The sequence below is a fragment of the Macaca fascicularis genome, chromosome 5 (genome assembly GCF_037993035.2).
Source record: "Macaca fascicularis isolate 582-1 chromosome 5, T2T-MFA8v1.1".
Classification (NCBI taxonomy): Eukaryota; Metazoa; Chordata; class Mammalia; order Primates; family Cercopithecidae; genus Macaca; species Macaca fascicularis.
Genome location: NC_088379.1, coordinates 105,662,942 through 105,681,478, shown reverse-complemented (window position 1 = coordinate 105,681,478; position 18,537 = coordinate 105,662,942). Strand labels below are relative to the sequence as shown.

General features: G+C 40.1%; 1 pseudogene; it reads left to right on the top strand.

The window, feature by feature from the left end:
• Positions 1-3,200: 3,200 nt before the first annotated feature.
• LOC102131128 (dynein light chain 1, cytoplasmic-like) lies at positions 3,201-3,464 on the top strand (annotated as a pseudogene).
• Positions 3,465-18,537: the final 15,073 nt, after the last annotated feature.

Genomic DNA, 18,537 nt, shown 5'->3' with positions numbered 1-18,537 from the left:
GCAGTTTCCCCCACACTGTTCTCAGGGAAGTGATTAAGTCTCATGAGATCTGATGGTTTTATCAGGGCTTTTCACTTGTGCATCTTCCTCATTTTCTCTTACCACCGCCATGTAAGAAGTGCCTTTCACTGCCCACCATGATCCTGAGGCCTCTCCAGCCATGTGGAACTGTAAATCCAATTTTTCTTCCTAGTCTTGGGTCTGTCTTTATCAGTAGCATAAAAATGGATGAATACAACACAAAATCAGTAATTGGGGCAAGCAACCTCCAAATCAAGCAAACTTTCTGCCTACCTCAAGCCGAGGAACTTAACCACTAGGTTATTTCTGAAGTAAATTATCCTGCAAGTCCTCAAGAAAATAGACCGGGCAATACAGAACAGTGCATCTCAAATTCCATTGCACATATAAACCACCTGGGATCTTACAATGCAGATTCTGATTCACTAGCTCTGAGGTGGGATTTGAGATTCTGCATTTCTAACCACCTACCAGGTGACCCCAAAACTTCTGGCCTAAACCACACTGTGATTAGCAAAGCTAGAATGAACAATATCCCCACAGTTTAAAGGGGTTCTATTTTATAGCATCCCTCAAAGGAAGTAGATGACACAAAACCACAGCATTTCCGTAAAAGCATCATCTCTTTTTAAAAGAAAAGCTATAGAAGGAATGTAGCACTGCAATGATTTGGACTAACCAAGGAATTTAAAGTATCAAGACAAAAAAAAAAAAAGGATATTCTATTAATAATATACCTTATGTTCATACTAGGCTGCATTTAATTGCAACTAAATTATGTCTAATCCCTTCAATTATAGACAGGTACTGTTGATTAGACCTCAATGAAGTGGGTGTTAAGTGCTAATTATGCACGTGACTCTGATTTACTACAAGAAAGTAAAAAAGGCCAAAGCAGAGGGAGATTCAGAGGAAAAGGGGAATGGCCTCCTGTTTTCCTGCCTAGAAAATAGATTTTTCTAAAATAACTGCTACATAGCAGTATCCAAGAATAAAACTTTTCTTTTCAATTAACAAAGAATGAGGAATTTCTGAGGCTGCTGCTTCAGAGCCCACAATTTTTTAACAAAACTGCATATGTTCAATCACTATTTTGCTTTTCATTTAGAATCTGTTGCCAAGGAAACATCAATATCCAAGTACATTCAAGGTAAATCTTTCTTCTTCCGTGTTTTTGAAGTGAATCATTGAAGTGAATCACTTAGCAAGGCAGCAGCAAGTTGTAGAACTGAGCTAATCCAGAGGTGGACTTAATTCCAACCACTGTGTCCTTGATAAATCAGCTAGACCTCAGTTTCTTTACCCATAAAGTAACAATGATTATACAGTTGTTGTTTTGAGCAATTTAATTCTGGGGCATAGTCCCTCTATCTGATGTATAGTTTGTCATCTCATTATGCATGGTCAGGAATCTATAGAGTTAGCTTCTTTTATGTAATTACCCTGGAACAAAAGAGGACAAAGAATCCCCATTTTCTCCTTCAGTAATGCAAAGGCAATACATACTTGACTTGCCTAAAAGAAGTGAAGCGATGTGGAATCAGAATCAAATTTAAAAAAAAAATTCCTGTCCCTGCAAATATTATGTAATTCAGGTTTCTCGGTTTCATGGTACATCAGAAATCACAGCCAAAGATAACCACAAACTGAAAGGTGTGTCTACAAAGGCCTTCTGGGTCACTGGCAACAGGGTATATGATCACAAACAAGGGTGGATTCAGGTAGTGTGTGGCCAGAAGCTTTCACAATCTGAAGATTCCCTTAAGAAAAAAATGCGTACTTGTGAATCCAAACTGACTACAAAAGTATCAGGCATGAGAAAAATAAAATAAAATAAAATAAATTAAAAACTGATAAATACTACAATCAACCAAAAATGCCAGAAAAATAATATAATTTTATTAATTAATGTCCTGATATACTTCTAGTAGTCTCTTTTTCCTATGTTTTGGACTTCATGCTCTTTGAGCACCTTTATGGATGATAATTATTTCATAATACCTATTATAGAATAGGACTTCAGTGCATCTTTGAAATTTATTTTATCAATAGTTTAAAATAGATTTATTTTATCAATATGTTAAAATTTATTTTATCAATAGTTTAGAATATAGTATCTTTCAGTTTCACACCACATTATTGGTAACTTCACGTAAAGTTTCAGGATTGTGGTCAAATATTAGAAACACTTCCATCCAAGTTTCTTTCACATGTGAGCTCTAAGGTTCAGAAGAATTTTCCACTAGGTGCATCTAAGGAACATAGCAAACCATTTCCTCCTCTACCACCACATTCTTCTGAAGCTGGATACTGTGCAGACGTCCAACTATTTGGCCACACCTTTCGCCTTTGCATCTGCACATAGCATAGTGGGCAGTCAGAGGTTTTCTAGAATCCATTCCAACACCAAGACAGCTAGAAGTAACCCAACTGTGTGTAGAAATGTAAGTCAAATATATCTTATAAGCCCAAACTAAACATATTCCCAACTCAACTTTCCCACAACTGAAAGCCAAGAATGCCTACAGCCCTCCAATACCAGTTGAAACAAAGGCAAATGTGATGGAGATGAAATCAAATGGGAAGAGTCATCCTAGCCAATTGTAGTTAAAATATCTTATTTTGAGTATACTTACTTGCAAAGCGCCCTTAAACTTCATTAAAATTTAAACTGCATTTGCTTCACTGTAAGTCCGTCTCTGACAGAAAGTGATTATTTTCTCATTTTCTCATGCCTGACAACTTTAACATAACTACCTTCAGTTTCATTACTTCATGTGAAGGATTGTGCTATGTGTTTTTTAAACATTAGCTAATCCATCCTCAAACCAACACTATGAGGTAGTAGTTATTGCACAGCTGGAGAAACTGGAACTCTGAAAGGTTAAGCCACTTGTTCAAGATAAGTAAACTGGTACAGTGGTTCCAATGCTGGTACATGCAAATGTGCTCTCCTGCTTCCTTGAGAAAATTTAGTGGGGAAAGAGCATGAGAAGGACTTTCTATGCTCTCTTAGGCACAGAAAGAACATGACTAGATACAGAGTCTCATTAAGAATATAAAATGTGTTAGATGTACCATGGTTCCTGTAGTGACCGTAGCTCTCACAGGGCCTGAGCCATGCTAGCACCTTCCCAAGGAGACTATTCCAGTTGGCCAGTCTCTGCTCCACAGTAACCATGTGAAATTGAAAAGCTGTGATCAAAAATGCAGTCACATTGGAAGAGATGCAGCAGGGCTTAGTGGTGTGAGCTACACAGGCATTGGAGAACATTAAAAAGACTCTTTCAGCCCATATCAAGAAGCAGTTTGACAAGAAGTACAATCCCATCTGACATTGCATCATGGGGAGGAACTTTGGTAGTTGCCTGACACATGAAACCAAACACTTCGTCTACTTCTACCTGGGCCAAAGGGGCATTCTTCTGTTCAAATCTGATTAAAGGCATAGACTGTGCCGCACATAGAGTGATTCATCCAGAAATGAGGACTGCAGCCTAAATTACAAATACCAGAGACTAAAATTGTCAGCCTTGCTAAGGAACACCTCAATCTTTGAAACTTTATTGTGTTTTGTACAGGGCATTCTCTGTATTAGTTTATTGTGGTTATAAGATAATTAGCAACACACTTATATTTGTATTCCATACTTCTGTTCCATGTTTTTTTCCCTCAAAATCCATTACTTTAAAAAACAAATCTTTTACAGATATGAAAGAAAAAAATGTAAAACACTGCATCAGTACTTTCTTGTAGTAAGTTTGGGCACTGAGCTAAGAATCCAAAAAGTTAATTCAGATAATATGCTGTCATTGGGGTAATTTCTGTCAGCCATTCGCCAGCAGTTTAACTCTGTTTTATCACATGTCAAATAACAGCCTGTAGTAATAATAAAAATATTGCCATATTTGAATCACAATTCAAATGGATTTTACCAATAACACATATGTAGCATAATTTGATATTGCTTACTAGGGCAAGATTGTATAGACTGAAGCCTAGAAGATGCTTTGTAATAAAGCATGATTATAGGAAAATTATCCTATTTAAATTCAAAGAACTACGAGTTCCTGGCTAAGTTTATGTCTCTTATACAAGAAAATCACAGGGTGACAACCTGCAATTAAAACCCTAGCTCTGTTCAGATCATTAAAAGCCATCTATTTACAATTTAGGTTTACAATTAGTCTATCTCAAGTCACTGAGAATGTGGCCACACCAGAAAGTTCACCTCCAAGAAATCAGGCAGCTTCCTTCGGGAGTCTTAAGTGTAGTACATGCTGTACTGTGTACCCAGCTCCCTTTCTCAAATACCTCCAAACAGATGTGCTTCCCATTATTACTTGCCAGATAAATTCGAATTAAAACTATGATAAGATACTACTCTACACTGACTAGAATGGCTTAAATTTAAAGACTAACAAAACCAAGTGTTAGCAAGAATGTGGAGCAACTGGAATTCTCATAAATTGATGGTGGGAGTGTAAAATGACACAATCCCTTTGGAGAAATGTTAGGCAGACCCAACCAAAGGTAAACATATGAATACCCTATAATCCAACATTTCCATTCTTGGGTATATATTCAAAAGATAAGAGTATATCCTTCAAAATACATGAACAAGAATGTTCATAGGTACTTTTTTTAAACTAATATCCAGAAACTAGAAGTAATATAAATGCCCATTAAAAGTAGAAAGATAAATTATGGTGTAATCATACAACAGAATACTATACAAATGAAAATGAATTCATTCCAGCAGCAGGCAACAACAAGGATAAATCTCACAAATGACCATGAGTGAAAGAATCTAGATACAGAAGAATGTACAGTATAATATTGACAATCAAATTTACAAACAAATATCATAGTATTCACAAGTGGGCAAAACAAATCTGTAGGACTAGATATCAGGATAGCAGTTACCTGGGAGTATTGACTTGGAAGGAATATTATAAACCTGCATATTCATCTGAGCAGTAGTTACATGGGTAATATATATGTAAAAATCATTTAGTTGTAGATTTAAGATATGTGTACTGTAAATATGTCGTATTTAATGTAAAATATTTTTTATATTAACATTAAGGCAGAGCCTGAGAAAAAGGATCAAGACATCAGAATAGCTAAATAGGAAACCTAGGGCATCTAGAAGAGTGCAGAGGTTCTCAACCTCTGTGGCCCAGAAGGAACACAGAGGAAGGAAGAAAGAAAGCAGAACCTGGGGTATCTAAACCGGCCAAACACATGCAAATCCATTCTCGTTCTCTCATGCTCTCACTCTCTTTATGATCCAATTTCTTTCTTATGTCTTGCTTTTCCCCTGAATTTTTGCCCAGATACAGCAAAGGAAGTAGAAGCAGAGCTTTGGATTCAGGGGAATCTTCATCCATCACATTCTCCTGTTTTGCATGAAGCATTATTTTTCAACCCTAATGGACTGGTAGGTTATTCCCGATCTTACACCCAAGTATTATCAAAGTTAAAAGTGAAGGAGTTTCATATGTGAGGCTTTACACAATCTTTCTCATTGTTGTTATGCTTTTTCAACTGCTCTATTTCTTTATTTCAACAACAAAGAACTGTTAGAAGACATTAGTACCCTAAAATAACCTAAATCAATGTTAGTTGGAGATGTTTCTAGAAGATGCCCAAAGGAATTTTTTAAAATAAAAAAATTAACACTATTTAGTGATCATATTCCTATAGTATATTTTCATACTTGTAAGTTTGGGTTGTTACTATAAACAAGCATTTAAGTTGCAAGATAGTATAGTGGATATTACTGTGAAGGTTAAAAAAATGCACATTAACACGATGATTGAAATTATTGTCCTAGTATCATGTAAGCATTTGTGGCACAGAATAAAATTTCCAGAGTTATATCTTGAACAACATAAACTGAATTGAAGACTGGTTTCTCTGGGAAAAATGTAAGGAAAGTAAAGTGTTTCTAGAGAAGATAAAAATACTACTACCAAAGGTTCAAGTGAAAAATTTAGTTTATGAATTTGGGATTTTCTACATTAAAGAATTTAAAATTGCATGTGACCATTTCATGTACATCTTTAAAAGTTTATGTGTTCACGATGGACAAAGAGAAGATTGCCGAAGGCTGACAGTCATATTCCATATGTATACAGTGTAAACGAGGCACTCAAAGTGGAAACAAATATTTTAAACACAGCTTAATCATCATATTGAATTCCAGTTTGACACTTTTGTCACCCTCACTTTGTGTTTTTGCATGTATATTCCAAGGAGAGAATTGTGCTATAATCTAAATGAGATAAATACAGCTAATTATATTAAGGTTAAAAATATCACTTTTGAAGAATAGGACTATGTGGTTTGTCCTTAAAAAAATCATAGTCAGAAAATGGGACTGAGTTATTGGCTAAGATAAGTGTTCACCATATGCTAGTAATAAACCCAGCTATCTGTTCTTAGAACATCTTTGTTATTAGTAAAGAGATGTTAATGACTTGGGAGAGTAATGTTGGTAGAACTGGTTAAGAATGTCGACTCTAGAATCAGACTGCCAGCACTAAAAACCCCACTCTGTCACTTGCTCTGTGACTTTGCACATATCACAACTTCTCTACACCTGTTTTCACTCTGTAAAATGGGAGTTACGATAAGATCCACCTTATAAGACTTATAAGACTTATAAGGCTTTTGTAACTAGTGAATGTTAAAATATTTGTTAAACAGGCCGGGTGTGGTGGCTCACTCCTGTAATCCCAGCACTTTGGGAGGCCAGGGCAGGTGGATCACCTGAGGTCAGGAGTTCAAGATCAGCCTGACCAACATGGTGAAACCCCATGACATGAAAAATCATGAGAACATGAGAATAGCATGAAATGAAAAAACTAGCTGGACATGGTGGTGCACACCTGTAATCCCAGCTACTCAGGAGGCTGAGGCAGGAGAATATCCTGAACCTGGGAGGCTGAGCTTGCAGTGAGTCGAGATCATGCCATTATACTCCAGTCTGAACAACAAGAGCGAAACTCAGTCTCGAATATGAATATATATATATATATATATATATACACACACACACACACACACACATATATATATATAAAACAGCTAAAAAAATATCTTGCACGTGGCAGATGGTCAGTAAATATTAGGTCTTATACTTTATCCTTTTCCCTTTCATTGACAACAATACCAACCTTTTTTACCCCCATAAAGGACTTTTTGTAATACAGAAAGTGAATGTAATAAAATACCATAGAAACCTAATAGAGCAGAAAATTGAAATGGAGAGAAATGAAAACAGACTTATTTTAGGCAGAACATCACATGTCACAGATTTGGCTAATGATGAGTTTAGCTCTTTCAGTGGATCTGTGAGTGCCAACTAACACATCCAAGAAGCCAATCTCTGGTGTGACAAGTTTCTTCGTTATTTTCCACTTACCACGTTATAGAATGCTCACTGGCTTGAATGCAACTTTAGCTGAAGTGAGCAGTAATGAAAACCAAATAAAGTACTCCTCTATCCAGAAGAGGTCAAACTCAAATCCCAGGAAAACATATAAGTAACACTTAATTGAAAGGATTTTAACCAGCAAATTAATGCTGCAGCAGCAAATTAATGCTACAGTAGCATATGAGACTATAAGTAAAAGGAGCTTCCATTGAAAGTGCCACAAAGCATTGCAGGGCCACAGTGGACAAGTGAGAGCAGAACATCCTATGTTCCAGGAAGAGGATGCAGGACACACATTATGGTTTATAAAAACTCCCGGTTCTTGCAGTTGGCAAGAGCTTGCTTTTAGTCCAAATAACATTCTCCAGAAGTTCTTCGTCTTCTTGGATCCCCCGTTTTGCAGCAACATTAAGAAGCATTTCTACATCCCTAGAAGAAACTGTTATTTAGTAGTGCTAAGAAAGAGTAAACCAAAAGCACCCGCACATTCAAGAGTTTGAGTTAAGAGCCAGAGTAACAGTTGTTTAAACTCATTGTAAGGTAATGAGGGAAACACATGCCATTTCACCTGGGTTTCATCATGAGTTCTGATATAGTTTGGCTGGGTCTCCACCAATATCTCATCTTGAATTGTAGTTCCCATAATCCCCACGTGTCATGAGAGGGACACAGTGGGAGATATTTGAATCATGGGAGCAGTTTCCCCCATGCTATTCTCATGATAGTGAGTAAGTTCTCATGATAGCTGATTGTTTTATAAAGGGCTTCTACCTTCGCTCAGCTCTCATTCTTCTGTCTCCTGCTGCCTTATGAAGAAGGATGTGTTTGCTTCCCCTTTTGCCCTGATTGTAAGTTTCCTGAGGCCTTCCCAGCCATGCAGAACTGTGAGTCGATTAAACTTCTTTCCTTTATAAATTACCCAGTTTCGGGTATTTCTTCAGAGTGGCGCATTAACAAACTAATATAATAAATTGGTACCAGGAGTGAGGCACTGCTGTAAAGATACTTGAAAATGTGGAAGCAAATTTGGAACCGGGTAACAGGCAGAGGCTGAAACAGTTTGAAGGGCTCAGAAGAAGACAGGAAAATGTGGGAAAGTTTCAAACTTTCTAAAGACTTGTTGGAAGGCTTCGACCAAACTGCTAATATTGATATGGACAAGGAAGTCTAGGCTGAGGTGGTCTCATACGGAGATGAGGAACTTGTTGGGAATTGGAGTAAAGGTCACTCTTGCCATGCAAAGAGATTGGAGGCATTTTGCCCCTGCCCTAGAGATCGGTGGAACTTTGAACTTGAGAGAGATGATTTAGGGTATCTAGCAGAAGAAATTTCTAAGTGGCAAAATGTTCAAGAGGAAACAGCGCATGAAAGTTTGGAAAATTTGCAGCCAGACAATGTGATAGAAAAGAACCCATTTTCTGAGGAGAAATTCAAGCGCACTGCATAAATTTGCATAAGTGAAAAGGAGCCCAATGTTAATCACCAAGACAATGGGGAAACTGTATCCAGGACATGTCAGAGAGACCTTCGTGGAAGCCCCTCCTAATCACACACCCAGAGCCCCATGAGAAAAAAATGCTTTCCTGGGCTGGTCCCAGGAACCCCCTGCTGTGTGCAGCCTAGGGACTGGGTGACCTGTGGCCTGCCATTCCAGTCATGGCTAAAAGGAGCCAAGGTACATGTTGGGCTATGGCTTTGGAGGGCACAAGCCCCCAAGCTTGGCAGCTTCCATGTGGTGTTTAGCCTGTGGGTGCACAGAAGTCAAGAACTGAGGTTTGGAAACCTCCACCTAGATTTCAGAGGATATACGGAAATGCCTGGATGTCCAGGCGGAAGTTTACTACATGGCAGGACTCCCATGGAGAACCTCTGCTGTGGCAGCGCAGAAGGGAAATGTGGGGTCAGAACTCCCACACAGAGTCTTCACTGGGGCACTGACTAGTGGAGCTATGAGAAGAGAGGCACCATTTTCCAGACCCCAGAATGGTAGATCCACTGGCAGCTTGCACTGTGCACCTGGAAAAGCCACAGACATTCAATGCCAGCCCGTGAAAGGAGCCGGGAGGGGGGCTGTACCCTACAAAGCCATAGGGGCAGAGATGCCCAAGGCTGTGGGAGCCCACCTCTGGCATCAGCATGACCTGGATATAAGACATGCAATTGATGTAGATCATTTTGGAACTTTAAGGTTTAATGAGGGCCCTATTGGATTTCAGATTTGCATAGGGCTGGTAGCCCCTTTGTTTTGGTCATGTTTTCTATTTTGGAATGGGTGTATTTTCCCAATGCCTGTACCCCCCATTGTATCTAGGATGTAGCTAACTCGCTTTTGATTTTACAGGCTCATAGGCAGAAGGAACTTGCCTTGTCTCAGATGAGAGTTGGGATTTGGACTTTTGAGTTAATACTGGAATGAGTTAAGACTTTGGGGGACTGTTGGAAGGGCATGATTGTGTTTTGAAATGTGAGGACATGAGATTTGGGAGGGGATGGGGCAGAATGATATAGTATGGAGCATCCCCATCTTTACTTGTAGTTCCCATAATCCTCATGTGTCGTGAGAGGGACACAGTGGGAGGTAATTGAATCATGGGAGTGGTTTTCCCCATGCTATTCTTGTGATAGTAAGTTCTCACAAGATCTGATGGTTTTATAAGGGGCTTCCCCCTTTGCTCAGCCCTCATTCTTGTCTCTCCTACCAACTTGTGAAGAAGGACGTGTTTGCTTCTCCTTCTGCCATGATTGTAAGCTTCCTGTAGCCTTCCCAGTTATGCACAACTGTGAGTCAGTCAAACCTCTTTTCTTTATTAATTACCCAGTCTCATGTATTTCTTCATAGCATCATGAGAATGGACTAATACAAGAATCTTCATAATAAAATCAGAGCTACCCAAATAAATATTCTTAAAACATCAGAGCCTAACTAGATTATTTTGCCCTATTTAGAGAAGTTTTTCTAGCCAAGAATCTTATGTAATGTCTGAGGCACCCCTCTCTTGCAAGGAAATTCTATATTTTGGTTTGGGAGTGCTAACTGGAGAGGGATTCCATACAACCTCCCATCTGGTAACTGTCAGTTGCAAAATAGAACATATTGGCTTCGCCATTTTGACTTGGCTGCCTCAAAATGGTCATTTCAAAATTTTGTTACCAATTGTGCAGCCAACATCCCTGACTATTATACAAATTCCCAAGATCCGCCCCATCCTCAGTGCCTTACTGAACCTTTTTTTCTAAAACTGGTCTACCTCTTAGCCTGAGGTAGAAGACTAAATGCTGGAGTGGCAGGACGTGAGGTTCAGAGTGTGATCCAGGAGGAGATGTGCTACACTCGAAAAGAACTGCTTGAGTTTTATAATTTATGTAAACAGAAATCTGGAGAACAGGCATGGGAATGGATATTAAGGGTGTAGTATAATGTTGGAAAAACTATAGTTGTATCAGGCTGAATTTATTGATTTGGGTCCACTAAGCAGGGATTTTGCATTTAATGTTGCAGCTTGGGGAGTTAAAAAAAGGTTCAATAGTTTATTTGCTTAGTTAGCTGAAATATGGATTAAAAGATGCCCTACTGTGAGCAAGCTGGAAATGTCTGATCTCCCTTGGTTTAATGTAGAGGAAGGTTCCAAAGGCCTAGGGAGATTAGGATGCTGGAGGTGATTAGTCACTTTAGACCTATTCATTTCAGTTGGGAGGGTCCAGAAGATATACCCTTGACCAATGCATTGCAAAATAGATTTGTGAGGGCAGCACCTGCATCTTTGAAGAGCCCTGTAATTGCTCTTCTCTGTATGCCAGATCTAACAGTGGGAACTGTAGTCACTCAACTACAAAACTTAAATACAATGAGAATAATTGGATCCCAAGGTGGCAGAGGCCAAGTGATGTCACTTAACCCTCAAAAGCAAGGTGGGTGTAGCTACCGTAATGGACAGCAGAGGCAAAGCAGCAATCAGAATAGTCTCACTTGTGTAGAGCTCTCACATTGGCTAATCACGGTGTTCCTAGAAGAGAAATTGATAGGAAGCCTACTGCATTCCTACTCAATTTATATAAGCAGAAAACTTCCAGGTGGAATAGACAAAAGACCAATTTGAATTATAAAAACAGAGAATCACGACCCCTCAATCAATTTCCAGACTTCAGCCAGTTTACAGGCTCAGAGCCCCCTGAATGAAGGGGAGGACAGGTACCCTTAAGGAAGGACCCCACTACACTACTGACAACTTATGTTAATTTTTCTCCCATCCTTCCTCAAATCGACCTCTGGCCTCTTACCAGGGTAACTGCATTGGGGAAAAAGAAATGATCAGACATTTTGGGAACTACTGGACACTGGCTCTGAGCTGAAGTTGATTCCAGTAGACCCAAGACGTCATAGTGGTCCTCCAGTTAAAGTAGAGGCTTAGGGAGGTCACGTAATTAATGGAGTTTTATCTCAGGTCCAATATACAGGGGGTCCAATGGGTCCCTGGACTCATCCTGTGGTCATTTCTCAAGTGCCAGAATGCATAATTGGCACAGACATACTTAGTAGCTGGCAGAACCCCCACATTGGCTCCCTGACTGTTAGGGTGAGGGCTATCATAATGGGAAAGTCCAAATGGAAGCCATTAGAGCTGCCTCTACCTAGAAAAACAGAAAATCAAAAACAATATCACATCCCTGCAGGGATTGCAGAGATTAGTGCCACCATCAAAGTCTTGAAAGATGCAGGGGTGATGACTCCCACCACATCACAATTCAGCTCTCCTATTTGGCCTGTGCAGAAGATAGATGGATCTTGGAGAATGACAGTGGATTATTGTAAGCTTAATCAAGTGGTGACTCCAATTGCAGCTGCTGTACCAGATGTGGTTTCATTGCTTGAGCAAATTAGCACATCTTCTGGTACCTGGTGTGCAGCCACTGACTTGGTAGATGCCTTTTTCTCCATTCCTGCCCAGAAAGCCCACCAGAAGCAATTTGCCTTCAGCTGGTAAGGCCAACAATATACCTTTTCTGTCCTACCTTAGGGGTATATCAACTCTCTGCCTTTGTGTCATAATCTTATTTGGAGTGCCCTTGATCACCTTTTGCTTCCACAAGGTATCATACTTGTCCGTTACACTGACGAGATTATGCTAATTGGATCCAGTGGGCAAGAAGTAACAAACACACTGGACTTATTGGTGAGACATTTGCATGCCAGAGGATGGGAAAAACATCTAACAAAAATTCAGACAGCTTATACCTCAGTCAAATTTCTAGTGATCCAGTGGTGTAGGGCCTGTCAAGATATTCCTTCTAAGGTGAAGGATAAGTTGCTGCATTTAGCCCCTCCTACAACCAAGAAAGAGGCACAGTGCCTAGGGGGCCTATTTGGATTTTGGCGGCAACACATTCCTCATTTGGGTGTGTTACTCTGGCCCATTTATCCAATGACCCGAAAGGCTGCCAGTTTTGAGAGGGGTCCAGAACAGGAGAAGGCTCTGCAACAGGTCCAGACTGCTCTGCAAACTGCTCTGCCGCTTGGGACGTATGACCCAGCAGATCCAATGGTGCTTAAGGTATCAGTGGCAGATAGGGGTGCTGTTTGGAATCTTTGGCAAGACCCCATAGATGAATCACAGTGGAGGTCTCCAGAATTTTGAAGTAAGGCCCTGCCATCTTCTGTAGGTAACTACTCTCCTTATGAGTGACAGCTCTTGGCCTATTACTGGGTTTTGGTGGAAACTGAACGTTTGATGATGGGTCATCAAGTCATCATGTAACCAGAACTGCCTATCACGAACTGAGTGTTTTATGACCCATTTAGCTACAAAGTAGGTCATACACAGCAGCATTACATTATTAAATGGAAGTGGTACATATGTGATTGCGCTTGAGCAGGTCCTGAAAGCACAAGTAAGTTACATGAGAAAGTGGCTCAAATGCTCATGGTCTCCACTCCTGCCACCCTGCCTTCTCTCCCCCAGCCTGCACCAGTGGCCTCATGGGGAGTTCTCTATGATCAGTTGACAGAGGAAGAGAAGACTAGGGGTTTTTTTAAGAGAAGACACTTGGTTTTGCACGATACACAAGCACCACCTGAAAGTGGACAACTGCAGCACTACAGCCCCTTTCTAGGACATCCCTGAAGGATGGCAGTGAAGGGAAATCTTCCCAGTGAGCAGAACTTCAAGCAGTGCACCTACTTGTACACTTTGCATGGAAGGAGAAATGGCCAGATATGCAATTATATACTGATTCATGGGCTGTAGCCAATGGTCTGGCTAGATGGTCAGGGACTTGGAAGAAGTATGATTGGAAAATTGGTGACAAAGAAATTTGAGAAAGAGGCATGTGGATAGACCTCTCTAAGTGATCAAAAACTGTGAAGATATTTGTATCCCATGTGAGTGCTCACCTACGGGTAACCTCAGCAGAGGAGGAGTTTAATAATCAAGTGGATAAGATGACCCATTCTGTGGACACCACTCAGCCTCTTTCCCCAGTCACTCCTATCATTGCCCAATGGGCCCACGAACAACATGGCCATGGCGGCAGATGTGGAGGTTACACATGGGCTCAGCAACATGGACCTCCACTCACCAAGACTGCCCTGGCTATGGCCACAGCTGAGTGCCCAATTTGCCAGCAGTAGAGACCAACACTAAGCCCTCAATAAGGCATTATTCCTCAGGGTGATCAGCCAGATGCCTGGTAACAGGTTGATTATATTGAACCTCTTCCATCATGGAAAGGGCAGAGGTTTGTCCTCACTGGAATAGATACTTACTCCGGATGTGTGTTTGCCTATCCTGCATACAATGATTCTGCCAAGACTACCATCTGTGGGCTCATGGAATGCCTTATCCACTGTCATGGTATTGCCTCTGACCAAGGCACTCGCTTTATGGCTAAAGAACTGCAGCAGTGGGCTCATGCTCATGGAATTCACTGGTCTTACCATGTTCCCCATTATCCTGAAGCAGCTGGATTGATAGAATGGTGGAATGCCCTGTTGAAGTCACAATTACAATGCCAACTAGGTGACAATACTTTGCCAGGGCTGGGGCAAAGTTCTCTAAAAGGCCATGTATGCTCTGAATCAGCATTCGATATACGATACTGTTTCTCCCATAGCCAGGATTCATGGGTCCAGGAATCAAGGGGTGGAAATGGAAGTGGCACCACTTACCATCACCCCTAGTGATACACTAACAAAAATTTTGCTTCCTGTTTCTGTGACATTATGTTCTGCTGGCCTAGAGGTCTTAGTTCCAGTGGGAGAAATGTTGCCACCAGGAGACACACTGATTCCATTAAACTACAAGTTAAGATTGCCACCTGGACACTTTGGACTCCTCCTACCTTTAAGTCCACAGGTTAAGAAGGGGGTTACAGTGTTGGCTGGGGTGATTGACCCGGACTATCAAGATGAAATCAGCCCACTACTCCACAACAGAGGTAAGGAAGAGTATGCATGGAATACAGGAGATCCCTTAGGGCTTAGTATTATCATGCTCTGTGATTTAGGTCAATGGGAAACTACAATAGCCCAATCCAGGTAGTTGGCCCAGACTATTCAGGAATGAAGGTTTGGGTCACTCCACCAAGAAAAAAACCATGACCTGCTAAGGTGCTTGATGAAGGCAAAGGAAATACGAATGGGTAGTAGAAGAAGGTAAACATCAATGGCCCCGTGACCAGTTGCAGAAATGGAGACTGTAATTGTCATGAGTATTTCCTCCTTCTTTTGTTAAAAACATGTGTGTGCATGTATACACTTGTACTAAGAAAATAACTTCATTTTATTTCTTTTTTCCTTTATCATGTGACATAAGATTTACTTACTTCATATCGGCATTTGAGTGTCATTAACTTTATGTAATAGTATTTGGGTTGGGGATTGGTGCGTTTCTGGTTATATGAAGGATAGTTGCATTACGCTAGGCATAATTATGACCTTATTATTGTTTTTATTTGAAGATTATGTATGATCTCAGGAAATGTGTATCAGTTAAAGTTGACAAGGGGTGGGCTTGTGATGGTTAATACTGAGTGTCAACTTGATTGGATTGAGGGATGCAAAGGACTGATCCTGGGTGTGTCTGTGAGGATGTTGCCAAAGGAGATTAACATTTGAGTCAGTGGGCTGGGAAAGGCAGACCCACCCTTAATCCGGGTGGGCACAATCTAATCAGCTGCTATCACAGCTAGGATAAAAGCAGGCAGAAGAACGTGAAAAGGCTAGATTGGCTTAGCCTCCCAGGCTACATCTTTCTCCCAGGAAGCTGGATGCTTCCTGCCCTTGAACATTGGACTCCAAGTTCTTCAGCCTGGAGACTCAGACGGGTTTCCTTGCTTCTTAGTTTGCAGATGGCCTACTGTGGGACCTTGAGATTGTGTTAGTTAATACTACTTAAGAACTCCCCTATAAATAAAAATATCTATCCTATTAGTTCTGTCCCTCTAGAGAACCCTGACTAACCCCCCGTCTCTACTAAAAATACAAAAATCATTAGCCGAGCATGGTGGTGTGTGCCTATAATCCCAGCTACTTGGGAGACTGAGGCTTGCTTGAACCCAGGAGGAGGAGGTTGTAGTGAGCTGAGATCACGCCACTGCATTCCAGACTGGGTGACAGAGGGAGACTCTGTCTCAAAAAAAAAAAAAAAAAAAGGTTTTTCTTACTTGAAACAAGTACAGTACTTTAAAAAAATTAATCACATATTTGTTTCAAATCAATTCATCAGCTTTTCCAAATATTGATATAATTTTCCAAATATTGATATAATTATACTCTTTTCTCCAAAATATACAGGCAATCAAAATGCTGGAAAGGACTATGTGGGAATGTTAGAAATTCAATAACATGTAAACTGACCCTTAAGCACTATTTCCAGTTGCTGAAACATAAATGTAAATTGCTAGTACTTTCCAATAGAATTTTTACCAAAGATAGAATCGATCTGTATTTGCACTGTTCAGTACAGTAGCCACTACTGGTTATTGAATACTTGAAATGTAGACAGTGCAACTATGCACTAAAATTTTAATTTTATTTGGTTTTAGTTCATTTCCATTTATATGGCCACATTGTGGCTGTTGGCTACAATACTGGATGGTGCATATCAGTCACCCCAGGATCTTATTAAAATGAAGATTCTACTTCAGTGGGTCTGCATTAGGGCCTCAGAGGCAGCATTCCTACCAAGTACCCACCTGGCGATGCCAATGCTGTGGGTGTATGGACTATACTCCCAGTGGCAAGAGCTTCAGTCAAGTGCAGTTAATCACCAATGACACTTTGCCACTTTGGAACCATGTCACTCCCTTCCTGATTCTCAAAGGTGTTTCTTCTGTTGTCAGGTGAACTTTATCAGAATATCGATTTTAAGCTTTAGAATATGTTCCTGAAATGCCTTCTTCTGCTGGTTCATGTTTACTTTATTAACCATTATAGACTTCTGGAGTAGTTTGAGCTGGCAGCATATTACACTCTTCTAGGGAACTTTTTCTGCTCATTTAAATCAATCTGGAACTGGGCTTCAGTATTTTTCAGAAGTTTCCCAGGTGATTCTAACACATAGCCCAGTTTGTAAATTTCAAATTAGTGTATGTTTTATAGTCAAGAGCTCAAAACCTTAATAACCAAAGTAATGTTAACACAGAGCATTGTTAATAAATTTATTGACATCCTGAATATTGACCTAGATTGGTCCACATTCCCCACTTTGACTCTTTTGAATCTAATCTGCTGTTTGCTTACATTGTGTAGACTGTTTTAAAATGCACTGGCCCCACCCTCTCAACAGCCCCACCAGTACTCCTACCTCATCACCAAGTGGAAAAAGTAAAGAGAGTACCAAGACTTTAATATTAAGAGATTTTAGATCTCTAGCTTATTTTTGCTCTAGGGAAAAAGCACCAAAATCATAAGGTTTTCTATTTAAGCATAGGTTGAGCATCCCTAATCAGAAAATCTGAAATCTGAAATGCTCCAAAATCTGAAACTTTTGGAGTATCAACATGACACTCAAAGAAAAATCTCACTGGAGCATTTCAGATTCTGGAATTTCAGGTTAGAGATGCTCAACCAGTTAGTATAATACAAATATTTCAAAAAAAAAAAAAAATCCAAGATCCAAAACACTTCTGGTCTCAAGCAGCTCGGATAAGGGATGCTCCACCTGTACTTTCTGAACAGGTAACTCTGGAGTTTTGTTTTTTGGCAGATGTCATCATCTTACCTAAACCATTGCATTGCCTTCTCTTCATCCTTCACTACACCAGCTCCTAGGTAAACAAAAGATATTATATTTTTTAAAATGGACTCAGTTTACTGCTGAATGCTAAGACTTAAAAGTCTACAGATATATCGGGTTGGTGCAAAGTTAATTGGCAAAATGTTTTTGCCATTAGTTTTAGAACTCTAACCAGCAAACCTCTCCCCATCTCTTTTCCCCCAGTAGAATAGCACCAGAGAAACAAAGTTACCTTACCTTTCAGATATCTTTACCCAAAATGAGCATAAAAATGTGCCACATGGAAATGAAAGCTCTGGGAATACAGCCACGTATAAAGGAGAGAGATCATGGCTCCCACTGTGGCCAGGAGCTGCAAAAAGGAAAAAGGAGACAGGAGGAAAAGCATAAGAATCTACTACTTCAGCTATGGTTCAGATATGAAAGAAATGACTGTACTGTATGAGAAAAGCATTTCAGGATGAATTTCACATGATTTAAAGAGGAAGTATGTCCTTCAATGGCCTCTGTTGGGCAAAACATCTTTATTGTCACTAGTCTTTTATTTTAAGACAGTCTTATATTACTTTTTCTAGGTGATACAAGATAACTGGATTGCGTAATTAAATGAATTGGATGCTGACCAATAGGATCTTGGCAGTTTATAAAAGAAAAACAATTGAGGCAGAAACAAAAGCAGAAGTGATAAAAAGAATGTATGTGTTTATTGTTTGGGCAGGGACACAGTGAGGGGCTGAGATTTGGAGCAGAGGAAGATTCCTGTCCTTCTCTGTCGCAGTCTGAAGAAGCCACAATCCTGGCCCATTTTCCTAATATCTCCAGCTGCTTCTAAAGAACTGA